This window comes from Stigmatopora argus, chromosome 7, assembly GCF_051989625.1.
Source record: "Stigmatopora argus isolate UIUO_Sarg chromosome 7, RoL_Sarg_1.0, whole genome shotgun sequence".
In the NCBI taxonomy this organism is placed as follows: domain Eukaryota; kingdom Metazoa; phylum Chordata; class Actinopteri; order Syngnathiformes; family Syngnathidae; genus Stigmatopora; species Stigmatopora argus.
Window position 1 is genome coordinate 17,218,156 of NC_135393.1, and position 13,792 is coordinate 17,231,947.

At 41.2% G+C, this 13,792-nt stretch overlaps 1 protein-coding gene and 1 long non-coding RNA gene across 4 annotated transcripts in view; one reads left to right on the plus strand and one right to left on the minus strand.

The window, feature by feature from the left end:
- Nucleotides 1-3,447, minus strand: part of psip1a (PC4 and SFRS1 interacting protein 1a) — a 46,621-nt gene extending 43,174 nt beyond the window's left edge. For both annotated transcript variants that reach the window (XM_077604855.1, XM_077604853.1), the window contains exon 1: nt 3,305-3,447. The gene's annotated coding sequence lies outside the window, so the exon portion shown is untranslated. The remainder of the gene's footprint in view (nt 1-3,304) is intronic.
- A 26-nt stretch (nt 3,448-3,473) lies between these two features.
- LOC144077209 (uncharacterized) overlaps nt 3,474-13,792 on the plus strand; it is an 85,710-nt gene continuing 75,391 nt past the window's right edge. For both annotated transcript variants that reach the window (XR_013300964.1, XR_013300965.1), the window contains exons 1-4: nt 3,474-3,585; nt 3,766-3,845; nt 4,312-4,391; nt 4,693-4,771. This is a non-coding gene — a long non-coding RNA (uncharacterized LOC144077209). The remainder of the gene's footprint in view (nt 3,586-3,765; nt 3,846-4,311; nt 4,392-4,692; nt 4,772-13,792) is intronic.

A 13,792-nucleotide genomic window follows, 5' to 3' on the forward strand; every position in this document is an offset into this window, starting at 1 on the left:
ATATACATTGTGTTTGCTAGCAAGCTAATATTTCTAATATTTCTTATTTTTGCTCCACAAGAGTTTGTGTGTTTCAATATTAATCATTTTAAGAGTAAATCAGGTGGTAAATTTCATTAACACTTGAATATTAGCTTTAAACTTGCTAGCAAAAAAAATACAGGCACACAATGTTCTTTTTATAGGGTCAGTTTAGTGATAAAGAGATATTAATATATAATATATAAAAAAAAACATGGGACTCTTTTTGAGGGACTGCAAAATCTGCCTAACGACAATCAATTGCCCAGCCCTGATGCAGATGTTTTTGGTCATAAAAACATATATATTGTTCAAATTACACTAAAACATTGACAAAATAACTCTGTGAAAGCAAAAGTAATGAATTATACATGTCGCCGCATGATCTTTTCCACAGTCCAAACTATTTAACAAGCGAAAACTTTGTAAAACTCCTAAACAAAATGTACTATTTCATGTGGTCTGTCGGGCTCCCTATATAATACACAAGGACTCCTCATTTTATTATTGTACCCACATGTGAGGTAATAAATGACGCACAATGAAATAGAATGTAAAATATGTGGTCGTACGCTAGAAGAAGTCACGCTCATTTAATCGCATTTTATTTGATTTACGGCGCGGCCATTTTCACTTCGGGGTGTTCACAATTTTGAGATGCTTTTGAGCTGCAGCAAAATGACCCTTTTTTTTTACCATCAGCACGCTAACAAAAATAGGCTCAAATGCGGGTGCAGTGTATCATTCTGATGATATTTTGAAGAAAATATCATCCTTATTTTTGTTCCGACATCCATAAACATTTAACGAAATGAATGCGAAAATGTGAACTCATATTTTTTTCCAGTGTAGAACAAAAAAGGTCATATAATGGACGACGATAGCTTTGTGCGATGCTCAATTATCAACATAACATATTTCATAAAGCGTGGCACAATCCTGCTCTGCCGGCCTTAAAAAAAAATCATTTTTCCTTCTTTTTTTTTTAATTGGCTCCGATTCTCGCCGTTTTTAATTGACCTTTCCTGACCGCCTCCTCCCTCTTTCCCGATGCTCGCACGCCGCTTGACGCCGTCTGGTAAAAAAAATAAGCGTAACGGCGTCGGCGTCCACCTCTGAAATCACTCTTCAAGGCCGTCCTTCTCGCTCTCCGTATTGATTTCAAACAATTTTCGCACACGGAGTGATATTCCAGGTCAATTAGCCATATTTGCGCGTATGCAATTTTTATATTTGGATTTTTTGAAAGATTCCCTCCCCTCGCTTCTCGCCGCATCCCGAGGCTGCGAAACTGCACTTTTGGCCTGGTAGCGATGCGCATGTTCTCGACGGAGCTTGACATTTTGATCCGCAACAGAGACCAAATGATAAGCGTTTCCTTGTAAATACGCTCGCCTGCGGGAGGGACGCTTTAAATAGGCCGAGGAGGACTTCTTCCTTAATACTTTCGCAGCTCATCTGGAACGTACAAAGCTAACACGTGCTAAATATTGGCGACCTCGTGTTGGGGTGACACTTGCGAGTCATAAAATTAAGCAATTACCATTATTTTTTTCCCTTTTTGTCATCCCTGGTGCATCAAAGCGAATCATTTGACGGTTATTTTGTTTCTGGGTTTGAAGTACCGCGCGGTTGCCCTCGTTAGGGTCAAGGCGCTTTCACTTGGAGTCGTTTATTTGGATTCCAGACGTATCGTATCACGCCGCAGTGTGAGATTGTGTCCACAGCCGAGGACGAAAAATACATCCTTGACAGGAATGCTATGAGTAGGAATGGCAGAGAAATTGTTGGAGAGATTTTTGGGGTTCTGCAACTGGAACGGTCAAAGGCCGGAAAAGTAAAAACAGTTAAAAACATTTTGTCCATATTCTGTCCTATTTTTATGTAAATCCGTCAATTAGTAAACAATTTTAGCGAATCATAACTCGTGAACCATTAAAAAGCAGATATAGTGGGCCCTTTGTAAAAAAAAACAACAACCTGACTATTTTACTCTCCAGTAGCCAAGCCACGCCCCCTTTACACCTGTAAACCCGTGCTCCGCCACTATTCTATTCTGTTTTATAGAAAAACAGACATTTCTAAAAAAAATAGCTTATCAAAAAGATGATGTATTACATCCAATAGTGGCGGGCCGTCAGGGCCTTCAAGGCCTTCTCTGCTGGCCTAAGAAATATCTGAATCATACATTATATTTTGTCCATGAATACTTATTAAATAATTCCAAAATGTCTGTTAGCATCCTTTCATTGCTTTTCCCCCTGGTTGCACTGCTTCCAGCTTCCAGGTTATTATTGATGATTTTTTATGTGTCGTAGCTGTAGCTGCAGTAGAGGTTTTATAGCCATAAAATAGTTTTTGAGGGTTGGATTGATTCGCTGAAGGCACTGCTAGAAAATGCACGGACCGCCACTGACATCCCAGCAAAAATGCTCCGAACAGCTATCACTGCCAATGGCGCAGAAACATCATTCACTCCCAGTTCAAAAGAATGGAGCTGCAGATGTTGATGTCGCTTTTGCATCCTCAGTTGGTGCACGGGAAGAAGATCTGGAAATGTATAATTCATACGCTTGCATCTGGGATAACGTTACGCCTTTTATCGAGTGTTCCCACATCGCTGATAATATTTAGCGGCGTCTGGCTCCGGGGGAAACATGGTTTCGTGTCACATCCTTATCAAACGACTGTTTTGTTCCTTCCTATTTCGCACTCCCGGCCTGTGATCCGTCACATGTGCGCTGCAACCGCTCTGTACGAGATCAATTGTGATTGTGCTCAATGCGAATGTGTATAAAAGAGTCCCCGTAGTCAATGCTTCCATTTATAAGGTAATTTACTGACACGGGAGATTCCATGGGGACTTTGCGGAGGCTGCATATGCACCCGTGATGGGCCTCGGTGGTGGGGGGTGGGGGGGGGGGGTGCGTCTTAGCGTGGGATGAGATGAAGAGGGGCGGGGGGGCTTCTTCTTGATAAATCACCCCACTTACACAATCCTACGTTCAAGTGGAGAGCAAATATATGCACGCCAAACGTCGTAACAGGGTGCTTTAAATATAACCACAACTGTAGCGTGTTTGTCCCTTGTGTATTCAACTGTATTTTATCAGGAAAAAGCACATTCATAAAAAGGCACTTTTGTTTCGATGGATCACTTATTAACAATGAACTTTGTTGAGAGGAGCAAGAGATCGGGTAAGAATAACATTGGAAAATCACTAAAAAGATCAATAATTTTGGTACTTGATTTCCGATTGGATCGTTAACAAGGACTTCTTACCTTCCCGTTGTAAATAGTTGAATGTAGGCGTAAATGTAGTTGTTGCAGCGCGGGTTATATCTTTTTTTGTGAATTTTTGTACAACATGTAAAAAAAAGATCGCGTGCCATGTTTAAAAAAAACCAACAACAACTGATTACTTCCGTCGCTTAATTGTGACGCGGGGAAACAATCGTGGCCACATGGCGGCAGAATGACGCAGCAAAATAACCTGGAAGAAGTCGTGCTAACACTTCGTCGAAATTACTTCCTTTTTGGTCGCTCATTAAGGCGATACACACGTGAGTATTGGTATATTTCTTGTTTGTGACTTTTTCGTGGCCGTTGTGTGTGAATAGTCATTGTTTAAGTGCCAAATATAACGAGGCCCTGCTAATATAGCGCGTTAATTACATCTTCTATAGTGTACTAGCATTTAGCTAACGCTCAGTGAGCTAATTTACATTTTGTTGTGTGTTTAGGTTTACAGCTAGCTTCAAATTGAGCGAAGAAAAGTGCTCGAAAACCATCAACATTGGAAGACTGTTCCCATTTATATAAGGTAATCGTCATGTCCAAATATCTTAAGTGGGGACTGTTGTTTGCCTCAAACGGTAAAGAGAAGACTAATGGCGTGGTGCGCAGAAAAATGTTCACGGAAGCATACACTCGTGAATATTCTTATATTTCTTGTTTGTGAATTTTCCTGGCGTTTGTGTGTCAATAGTTAGTTTATGTGCCAAATATAGCAAGGCAGTGCTAATTTTTGTTAGCGCGTTAATTACGTCGTTTCTATTGTGTATTAGCTAACGCTCAGTGAGTTAATTTACGTTTTGTTGTGTTTATACCAGTGAGTATTCTTATATTTCTTGTTTGTGACGTTTGTGTGGGAATAGTTATAGTTTAAGTGCTAAATATAGCAAGGCAGTGCTAATTTTTGTTAGCACGTTAATTACGTATTTTCTATTGTGTATTAGCATTTAGCTAACGCTCAGTGAGTCAATTTACATTTTGTTGTATGTGTTTAGGTTAACAGCTAGCTTCAAATGGAGTGAAGAAAAGTGCCCGAAAACCATCAACATTGGAAGACAGATCTCATTTTTATAAGGTAATAGTCATGTTCAAATATCTTAAGTATAAGACTGTTGTTTGCGTTAAGCGGTAAAGGGGGGACTATTGGGGGCTGCTGCGCAGAAAAATGTTCACAGAAGCATACACCCGTGAGTATTGTTATATTTCTTGTTTGAGATTTTTTTCCCCTGCCATTTGTTATTGTTTAAGTGCCAAAAATAGCAAGGGCGTGCTAATTTTTGTTAATGACGTAATCTATTGTGTTAGCATTTAGCTAAGGCTCAGTAGGTTCATTTACATTTTACGTTTGAATTTACATTTTTTTGGTGTTTGTTTAGGTTTGTCGCTTGTCCAAATGGAGTGAAGAAAAGTGCTTGAAAACCATCAACATTGGAAGACTCTTCCCATTTATATAAGGTAATACTCATGTCCAAATATCTCAAGTGTGGGACTGTTGTTTGCCTCAAGCATTAAAGAGAGGACTATTGGGGGGTGGTGCGCAGAAAAATGTTCACAGAAGCAGAAACACTTGTCTGCTTGCATTGTTAATCCACCTCACTTAACGGTCAAATCTGCTTTAGCGTGTGGGGAATCATTCCCATGCATCTTTGTATGATATTGAACTCCGAAGTTGCCAAGTTTAAGTCATAAATCCATAGTTACTGGAGCCAGAGCCAAGGTGGGCGGCAGGTCAAATACAAGGCCGGGATTTTTCTGGATTTAGAAGTGTCTGTATATATTTCAGTGCTCGCTTCTTGGGAGTGTTTGTATGCACGTCGATGCAATGACAGAAGGTGACCCAGCCAAATATCAGAGCTATATCATGCCCGGTTCATTTTCTGTAGTACGTCCGAATCCACTAGCTGTCAAAGTGCTCGGACAGCGTGAAGTCTGACCAAATGTTTTCTGTTTCGCTCTGTTTTGTTTCTTTTTCTTACATCTGTAGCCGTACTGCAGCTTTGCAAAGAAGCTCAGTGACAGGTTCTCAAGAATCAATCAGGTCATGAATATGCAAGATAAACAGCCAAAGAGCCGCAGAAAGGAAGGAGTAAAAAAAAAAAAGGAAAAGAATCTGCTTGCTGTGGTTTCAAGTGAAAATAAGCGATTTTGCCGTCTCCGTGGCAGCAGTGTTGACACTTTAAGCTGGAAGGTGTTTTCGGGGAGAAACCTGTTTCGTTAGAAGAAATAAACTCAGATTTCAGTTAATTGTCGCGACATGCTAAAAACCAGAAACGTGTGTTGGGGGATAAAAAGACATCACCATATTTTTGACAACTGGCACATTTCTCCCTAATTGTAGCATTTTTGAAGCAGTAATGTCTCCTGACTGATCAGGACGAGAAACTCCTCTCAGTTCCCAACTTGCTTCCAACCTCGCCTGTTTAATGGAAATTAAGCAAACGCGCCTTTGATATTGAAATCATCCTGCCGCATTCCGATAAACACTTTTAGATGCCCTGATGTGAGTTATTTCACTCCCACGGGGACCTTTACTTATTTATTTTTACAAATCGCTACCAATAAAATGACAATACACTGGAATACTACCAAATATATTGTATGGAAACCATTTGGGATTGCAACTGATACAGTAAACTTTAAGGTATTTTTGTTCATCTAGTCACGGTTTTAAGAAAAAAAATAGTTTGTTTTTCACGTATATATTACAAAAGCTGACCGCAAAATTTACAAAAATGAAAAATATCGGCTATCCATTTGCTACGACACTGCTATGGCTAAACAGATAGTTAATTAATAATAACACCTGATGATTCGTGTGACTTTAATCATAGTTGAAGTTACTCAAAATGCATATTTCTGACAATAAATAAAGAAAACGGTTAATAAGTACAATAACACATTTTTTTTAAACCTTTAATTAAAATGTAACGGATTGTGTCAAATATCTACATCATATTCTATCGGATCGTTTCCCAAACAACCAATATCGTATCGTTACGAAAACGGTGAATCATCTCGCTAAAGCTAACATTCCTGAGTTAACGCGCTAATCAGTACTTTCGGCGCTAATCAGTACTTTCAGCGCTAATCAGTATTTTCAACGCTAATCAGTATCTCGCAACATTAATCGCTAGCTAGCGCTACTTGTTTGATGACAAGCCATAAAAACAAATACTTGATACCCGCCTCAATAGATTCTATCGTGCCGTAATCCCGTTCAGGAGTGTTTTACCTGCAACCTCGGCACCCAAACCTCCGATGGCACATTAGCGGGTCCGCGGCCAGACATCTTCCGAAGCTCTTCGGGTGGGTCGACGGTCCTGGGCGAGGGGGGAAAGGTGTGGCAACGCCATTAACCGGACTGCTTTCCTGTTTGGAAATCATTGCAGCACAAACACTCTCACCGGCAGGCACTTATGCACGCATTGTGGAACGCGAGCGCAAGTACTTTTTTATGTGCTAAACAAACTTTACACTTAGTATAGGTTTTTACGACACGCGCGTGTCTAAATGCATGCGCGCCACTCGCCGTCTTCCTGCTACTTTGTCTCTCTCGCACTCCCTTTCCTGGAAGGCCACTCTGATGGGCCCGGTCCTGAGGAGACCACCATCCCAAACCCATTCCGGGGGGAGTCCTTCAGAGGCAGCACTTCCAGTGGCCTGGGTGCATTAAGGCTTTTACCTTTTGCTCCTAAAGGCATCGGGACAAAAGCCGGCCGTGCTCTCTAACTCCGCCGGGGAGCCGGAGAATGCATTGTCTTCACCGAGGACACCGATCACTTAGGAAATCGCTCATTAATTATTCAAAAAATGGCATACGTTATTGCCTGCACCTTCAGTGACAGGGCGGCCTCTCAAGGACGGGAAGCGTGGAGACACACCCCGCCCGTTCCGCGAGAATCAATTAGCGTCGCACCGATACGAGCATCGATACCGGTACGACAGTAAAATGATGTCATTTGGTATCGGTGCTGCGTTCAGACTAGCGTTTTGTGCTAATACTACGCCCGTCAAATGCAGTTTCTTTGTTGACACTGACCCAAAGGTTGAAGTCTATGTACTCCAAACAACTTGCAGAAGGCTTTGATACAGACCTTACGCCACTAAACTGAAACAATTTGCAGTTTACGTCAAGTAAATACAAATTAAAAAATATATAACTACTTTTATCTCCTTATTTTAATATTTTTTTCTCCTAATATGATGGCAAAAGTTGCTTTGATACAGAGCTTACGCCGCTAAACTAAAACAACTTGCGGTTTACGTCAAGTAAATATAAATTAAAAAAATATATAACTACTTTTATCTCGTTATTTTAATTTTTTTCTCCTAATACACAGGTGTCAAAGTGGCGGCCAGGGGGCCATTTTGTGTGGCCCGGGAAAGTAAATCATGAGTGCCGACTTTCTGTTTTAGGATAAAATTAAAATGAAGAGTATTGATGTATATTAAATTTCCTGATTTTCCCCCTTTTAAATCAATAATTGTATTTTTTTAATCAATTTTTTCTGTGTTTTTAGTTCAAAAATCATTTTGTAGAATCTAAATATATATATAAAAAAATCTAAAATAAACATTGTTTTAGATCTATAAAAAACTGAATATTCAGGGATTTTAATCCAGTTCTTTTAATCCATTTATAAAAAAAAAATCTAAATATTATATCTAAAATGGTCCTTGTCCTAAAATGATGGCAAACGTTGCTTTTATTGACCATTACGCCGCTAAACTGAAACCAAACAACCTCCAGTTGGTGTCATGTAAAATTAAGCAACAAAATGAGTATTTTTCCGGTAATAACATTTTAAAGTTTTAATATTTTGAATATCATCATCGACCTAATTTAATTTGTCATGACTTTTGTCGAAGAAATCTGTCGCAGAAAAATGGATTACCACTACTAGCAGTCCAATCCATTTAAAGTGGCAAGGTGGTAGCCAATTTACATCCGTTCATTCTTATGCATTATTATTATATATATTATGTTATCATTATATCATATTTGCTATACTTTTCAGCCCAAAACCTTTCGGTATGGGCTCTCAACCTTAGAATCATTGCGTGCCAAAAAGGTCCGCCGTTCCGACCCACGCGCGGTGCGATTCGGAGGGCATTTCTTCGGGGAAAACCTTGAAATGCCAGCTGCAGACGGCGGAGGCCACAAGGCTGAGGCGGGCCACCATGAAGGCCTGCGGAATTTGGAAACACGCCCTTGGCGTGTCACTCGCCCCGATCCGATGGCGTTCGAGTGCCTGCGCCGCCGCAGCTGATTAGCTACGAGTCAGCCCGCTGAATTTGTAGCCGTTCCCTCTCCGCACCTGGAGGCTACGCCGCCTCAAAGATGGACACGCGGGAGAAAAAAAAAACAAGAAGAGCGGGGACCCGTCTGCAGACGGGACCACCCAGGATTGAAATTCTTGAGGTTTTCGACTTTGCTTTTCTTCCTTCCCCTCCGCTCCACGTTGTTACCCAGTTTTCCCTGGACCAGATTCCTGGAACACTTTGTGCTCTTCAGTCACTGTCACCGCCGAGCCGAGAAACGGCCCCGCGTCCTGTCCCGGATTGCCAAAATCCCCCACTTTGCCATTTCCTCACCCCCAGTCTGTTTTGCCTCGCTAAGACGTTTCTTCTCCTCTTACCCGAGCGTTTATTTTGCTCAACCGCAGCTCGCTAAGAAAAAGGGCAAACTCCCCACGCCAGAAAGTCAATCAAACAAATGAAGTGTGATTCTCGCTAAATCGGCGACAGTCAATTTTTTGGACTTATCTCTCAATTGTAGTCTTACACTTTTTTGGAAACATTTTCCCTACTGTTATATGCTAAGAGCTTTCATTGTCTTAAAACCTTTGTTTAAAGAATAAAGACTTGTTGAATTTGGAGTTGTTTTTTTAATCCTTACAAACTATGTCCCAGTTTGCATGGGCCTGCACAAGAAGCTTAATTTCAACCTTTCGCATTTCTAAGTTTTCACGCTAGATAGAGCTAGGAACTTTAATGCTACCCATTGCATTAGAGCAGGGGTCAAAACTTTTGTTTTACAAAACTCAATTTTTATGGGATAATTAATCCAATGTGATGAATTGAGCTAGGTTGGTGGTGATTGGCTGACATTGACTGCGCTAGATGTCCAATCCATTTTGACTGGCAGGTTGAAAATGAATGCGACAATCTCCCAAACAAAATAGAATCGGCTTCTAGCGGAATCATTAGATTTTAGTGACTCACTGCTGCACTGCTATGAAAAATGGGTTACTTTTATCAATCCTTTTAACCAATTAGCTGCCATTGACAGCAAAATTTGGCCAATCCAGTCGAACTGGAAGGGGCTAGTACCTATCAAAATCATGATAACTAGTCTTCTTTTTTTGGACAGTTCTGCAGAAATAAGCATATTATTGGGGATAAGATTTTTAGTTGACTGACACAAACTAGTCGATGATTTAATCCGATTAAATTTGATTGAAGTTCATATAATGCTGCTCCTTTGTGGAATGTTTTTGGAAAGTTAAAAGAACAACTTAAAATTAAATTACTCGGAACCGAACTGAGCTCCCAAAAATTTTAGGCGACCTATCCACCTAAATGTCGACCAATTGTAGTCCTCCATCCTCCGGGAGTGCATTCCTCTCCGCTTTCCGACACTTCACCTTGCCTATCCGGGGTCATGCAGTACGTCGGTGCTGTTTACTCTTGGTTTTTTTGGCCGCTCCGAGCGCGTCTGCGGCGTAGCTAGTGTCACGAAAGACTGGAATAAAACAGAATGAAGAGAGCGAGAGGGGCGGGGGGGGGAATCATAAGGGTGAGGAAAAGTATGGGAGGACATGAGTGGGAGGGAGGCTTTGGCTGGAACCCAAGGCTGGCTAATAGTATCTGACACACTGCAATTTTGAGGCTTATATCAACATTGTTTTTACAGCTGTAATTAAGCCACCTAATCAGAAGCACATTGGTCGGGACAGTCTGGGGCCGTAAAGGGGCAGACACACACACACACACACACACACATGTACGTACACACACACTCAACTGTGTTTAGCCCCGCGGCAAAGCAGCAGCAGCAGTGGCGAGGTGGAGGCCGGCCAAGGCAGCTGTGGGTGGGAGATCAGCCCGAGTGTGACACGCACTCGCATCGGCCACGCCGAATGCAAATGTAGCATCGTGTGTGCTTGGCATCACCTTTGCTTGTGTCGGTGGATTCTCGCCAGAAATGGGATGTCCAAACGACGGCCCGCGGGCCAGTCTTTATTGCTTGGCTGCGAGTGATGAAAATATCATTGAATGCGGCCCGCATAGGAAGCTTTAACTTAGCCTACATTGCACTTCCCAGACTTAACATTAGATGGAGCTTGTTATTTAAACAGTGATTCTCCATTAGGTGTGGTGGCAAAACTTGCTGGCATGTTGAAAGAAATGTAGAAAAGTGTCGAATTTTTTTCAGTCGTGCAAGCCCGCTGTTGAGTTTTTAATTGACTGGCGGCGAGTGATGAAAATATCATTGAATGCGGCCCGCACAAGAAGCTTGAACTTAGCCTACATTGCACTTCCCAGACTTAATGTTAGAGGGAGCTTGTTATTTAAACAGCGCTTCTCCATTGGCTGAGGTGTCAAAATTTGGCGACATGTTTAAAGAAATGTAGAAAACTTGGAATTTTTTTCAGTCGTGTAAATATAAGATGATGTATTTTGTGATATCATTATAGTTTTGGATTATTTTGTTGATTATAGCTTACATTGACAATTATCAGCCATCAAATCCATTTAAACTTGGAAAGCTGGTATTGGGTCATCATGTGTAACTGCTATTGACGGTCATTGACGGACAGATCGATGTTAAAAATCAATGTAGAAAACTGTATACTTTAAGTATTCTGCCAACCCACCCTGTCCAATTGGATTGGTCATCTATCGTTGTCAACGGCAACCCAATTTCTTTTTCCTGATTCCTGTCATCCATTTACCGAATAAACGGGAATAAGTTCAAGTTGACCAATGCATCCTATAGATTTTTTTTAGGGACCCTCTTGAGAAAAAAAAAAGTTTAGCCACTCCTGCCATAAATCATCCCGACGCATGTGCGTCACGGTCGTCCGGCGGCGTTCATATCTGTGTTTATCAAAGGCCCCCAATTGTCCTCGCGCGTTTCCATGTGTTTACCGCGCACATGTGCATGTGTGCGGTCACCCCGCCCTCGTCGGGGCTCGCCGCCGAGCCGAGTCACCCGAGTCTCAAATGGCAACCGAATACACACACGCGGGACGCGGGGGCTTGACGGGGGCTTGGCGGGGGCCAAAGTCAACAGATGAGCTGGTCTGAACTGGCTCGCTGTGTGTTCTGATTGTAAATTGTGCTGGTGATGATTAGAGAACTCCAGCACAGGATGTCGACTCTTAAAACTGTCCAGAGAAAATAATTTTCTACCATGTTCAGGAAAGCTTTTTTTTTTTTAACAACCCGCCGCTCCTCCTCATCCGTCTTTAATTTAAACATCGTGGGGGGATGTGGATAAAGTTGGTGTGTAAATTGGTTTAAAGCCTCCAGAGTAGAGAAAAAAAAGAAGCCAGACAATGAATGTGCTTTTCGAGTTTCATTTTGCAAGTTCAAGGGGCCCCAAAAAATAATATTACCAGAAGAAAGTCATTAAATTACAGTGGCGCTTTGACTTGAGTGTGACTTGCCTCGCTCATAGTTTTTCAACATAAGAGCTCACATTGGGCACCGTCAAAATAAGATATTGTGCTCTCTGGAGGCAAATGTATGTCATTTTGAAAAATAACAATGTTTTCTAATTGCAAGACTTGATTCCAGTAAAATTGAAAATTAAAATTAATTGCAATTAAAATTATTTCATAAAACACTAACTTTAGTCGTTTAACTCTTGCACTTTAACTGTTTTTTTCCCTTCGCTCTTAACTCCAATTGACAGCCATAGATGTCCAATCCAATGGAACCATTCTCGCCATTTGAAACGATGTTAGCGATTCAGCTAATTGTCCTTCTCTTATCCACATTTGTGCACAAAAGTATCCCTCAGGCATCTCTAAAATGTCCCGTCGGTTTGCGCACATCTGCGACCACTTTGCCTTATTTGTGTATCTTTGAGCAGAGAAAAATATTCCACTCGTTCCCGCCGGTGTTAACGTGCGCATAATCAGCGTTATCTCTCTTTATGCCATTATTATTTCGCCGTAGCTGTCAGAAGAAAGAAAGATCAATGAGGCTGCGTGTATAGCATAGGCAGAGGTTAATGGGGATGAATTCTGCTTCTACTGTTACCTCCCACTCGCCGTGTCATCATGTCATCACCCTAAATCGGACTTGAGACCAAAGAAGCAAGCTAACAAAGATGGATGGCCGCTCATCTGCTTTTACTAGCTTGTTATATATCTATTTTGAAAGTGAAAAAAAGTGTGACTTTGGCTGACAAACACAGGCACCGGGAATCCAAAGTGGACACTTGAGTTGTTGAGCTTTTGTGCAGCCAGCTGGCAATTTGGCGTCTCGCATTCTTGGTCTCCTGCTGCGTCACCCCCGACTTTGGTGGCCGGGAACGCGTTGGCGACTCCTGAAACCTTTGACTGGGTCGTCCTCACTCATATGTCTTAGATGTTGTTGTTTTTTTAAGAAGGCAAAATGTGTGTGATTTATTAAAGCGTCTCCAAATAGGTGCTTGATTTAAAAATGGGCAGTTCGGTAAACGTTTACGGAAATGTATGGGAATTTTTGTGAGATTCGTCTGGAACTTGTGTGGCTTCCTCTTGAAATTGAATTGAAATATGTGGAGTTCATTTAGAATAGTTTGGTAAATCATATGGATTAATTTGGAATTATGTGGGATAATGTTGTGTGACGTTGACTAATTTACCATGGCTAACGTTCATTGAAATGGAATAATGTTAGAGTGATGTGGGATAATGTGGAATAATAGCAACCAGTTCAGGTTGTACCATGTCCCCTCCCCATAGTCAACTGGGATTTGCTCCAGCCCCCCCTGTAACCTTTGTGAACATAACCTAGTATGATATGGATTAATGCAGAATGTTATTGATCATGTGGAATGACTTGGAATAAAGAATAGAATATTGTTAATTGACGTGGCCTAATTTGAAATCGTGGAATAAGGTTGAATAACGAGGGGTGATTTTAAATGTTGTCAAATTATTTATGATAATGTGGAGCTAAGTGGACTAACTTTGATTGTTGTGGAATAATATTGAACAATGTCAAAAGATACTGATCATGATTTGGATTAAAGTGGAATAATGTTGAGTGATGTGAGATATTGTGGAATTAAGTGGAGTCATGTCGAGAACTGTGGAATGATGTGTTCTTTTGGTAGGTTGGTTTCAGGATGAAAATGTGATCACTGTGTAATAAAAAGATGTTTTCGAGAACATGAATTATTTCAAATAGAGTCTGACCACTGCACAAGTTCGGAATTCATTGTTCCGTTGAATATGACCGTAATGAAACCTAGCG